General features: G+C 37.5%; 1 protein-coding gene and 1 pseudogene across 2 annotated transcripts in view; one reads left to right on the top strand and one right to left on the bottom strand.

The window, feature by feature from the left end:
• Positions 1-2,138, top strand: part of Naaladl2 (N-acetylated alpha-linked acidic dipeptidase like 2) — a 577,651-nt gene that overhangs the window by 240,654 nt on the left and 334,859 nt on the right. The window lies entirely within an intron of this gene.
• Positions 1,245-1,704, bottom strand: LOC105742478 (annotated as a pseudogene).

Genomic DNA, 2,138 nt, shown 5'->3' with positions numbered 1-2,138 from the left:
ACACAGGAAAAGGACGCCCAGGTCAGAAAAGAGCCTGGCGCAGAGCTGCAGCTGCGCCGTGGGTCAGCGTCAGCACAGCCTCTGTAATTACAGAACCACACGTGTGATTTCTAGGCATTTCTGCATGTGTACTTCATAAGAAGAAAACTGTAAAAACTAAAAGTGCTATACACTATAAACATTTTTATGTGTGCTCGGAATTGAACTTGGGGCTTTGTGCATGCGAGGCAAGCGCTGTAACACTAAGCTACATCCCTAACCCCATAAATATTAGTTTTAAAGATTCAACTTTTGATTTGTAACAAGTAAGCATAAGTAAAAAGGCTTTGGCTAAGTGGGCCTTTTTTTTTTTTTTTTTTTTTTGGCTTGGTACTGGGAACCAAACTCGCAGCATTGTGCTTGCCAGGCAGGCACTGTGCTCCTTAGATGTATCCCTGAACCCCAGCCTTTACTTTTTTAAACTTGAGATCAGTCACCAAAAGGTACTTTCCATGGGCTTTTTTTTAATGACTTCTTGAGATAAGTGCCTTGCTATGTAATTCAGGCAGAACTTTAACTCACTTTGTAGCACAGGCAGGCCCTGAACTCAGCAATACTCTTGCTTCCGCCTCCCATGTGCTTTGATTATACTCCATGGATTAATTTTTTTAAGGCTAATTATCATAATGTCTCTTTCTTTTACATTAAAAAGGTTTTATTTTTTGAGACTGTCTCTTGTTTAGCTTAGGCTGGCCTGAATTCACAAGAACCATCCTGTCTCTGCCTCCCAAGTGCTGGGATCACAGGTGTGCACCACCATACCTGGCCTAGACAGTTTGTTCTCTCTCTCTCTCTCTCTCTGCTGGGTTTTAACCCTGCGCTTGCCACACAGGTGCTCATTCTACTGGGCGACCTCCTTGGCCCCCTAGATAGTTCTTATACAAGCAATGTTCAATTCTGAATCTTAGTAAGTTTGATATAGGGTGATACATTCTTCCATGAACCGCAGTATGACACTTCGATTTTATCTGCTTTTTAGCTGGTATCTTATATATGCCACTTAAAATTTTATCTAAGACAACTCTGGATGAAAGTTTTACAGTTATGTAGATATGCCTAATTTATATTATTTATGTGGCTTTTGTTATTTTCTATAGCTTTTTCTGATTTCCAAAAGGATTTCACAGTATTTTTTGTGACACAATCAGAGGCAAAATGGTGATTAAAATTTTACATTCCTAAAATGATTTTTAATGTACATTCAATTAATCCACTTGACTATAATCTGTGTCATCTAAATCAATTTCAAAATCTAAGTCATCATCAGTTTCTTCATTCCTCTTGCAGCTTCTTCTGTGGTTGGGTCTTTGATTATTTTCACCATGTTCTGGTTCATTATTAAATGGAACACCAATGTTTTCTTTCTTTCCACATTTTGCAAACTTCCAGTTCACAGGTACATGGTTTACACATTGTTTGATAAGAGTCCTTCACAGTCTTCTGTAAACATTTAACACACTTTTTAGGCTTTGATAATGGTTTACAGTTGCTATATTTTACCTGCCGCTCAAGAACTTCTTTACAATGCTGACATACTCCATCGTGTAGTTTTGCATTAATTTTCTTGGTCTGAATACTTTTTATCAAACTTGTCGTTTTTGAGCTCAACATATTGTGGTGTTTCTGAGGCCTGGAACGAGCCACATTGGCTTTCTGCAAGTTCATCACCAAAATTGCTGCCACCTGGCACCAGGTATGCTGAAGCAGTGTCCAAGGGTAACAATATTGTAGTAAGACATATATCATTACTGAAATTTTTAGCAAGGCATGGTGGAACTTGCCTACAATCTGAGAACTTGCACAGTTGGAATGCTAAGCAGATGATTACCATGAATTTGAGGCCAGCCTGGACTATATCATGAGTTCAAGTTCAGCCTGAACTACTCGGTAGCCTCTGTCTCAAAAAATAAGAGCATTTCATTTTTAGTTATCTAATATAAATGTATAAAATACAAAAACAGTATAGCAATATAAATATATTTTTATCACCTGAAAGCAAATAAGAATTCAGCAAGTTTAATGGACAAGAATGACAGTATAGTGTTTTTATCTTTAAATATATATGTTGTCAAAAATGATTTTGCTACCATTGGCTATAT

Source organism: Octodon degus, unplaced genomic scaffold (assembly GCF_000260255.1).
Source record: "Octodon degus isolate 3935 unplaced genomic scaffold, OctDeg1.0 scaffold00055, whole genome shotgun sequence".
Taxonomy (NCBI): domain Eukaryota; kingdom Metazoa; phylum Chordata; class Mammalia; order Rodentia; family Octodontidae; genus Octodon; species Octodon degus.
The sequence above is the reverse complement of the archived record's forward strand: the minus strand, read 5'-3'. Positions and strand labels throughout refer to the sequence as shown.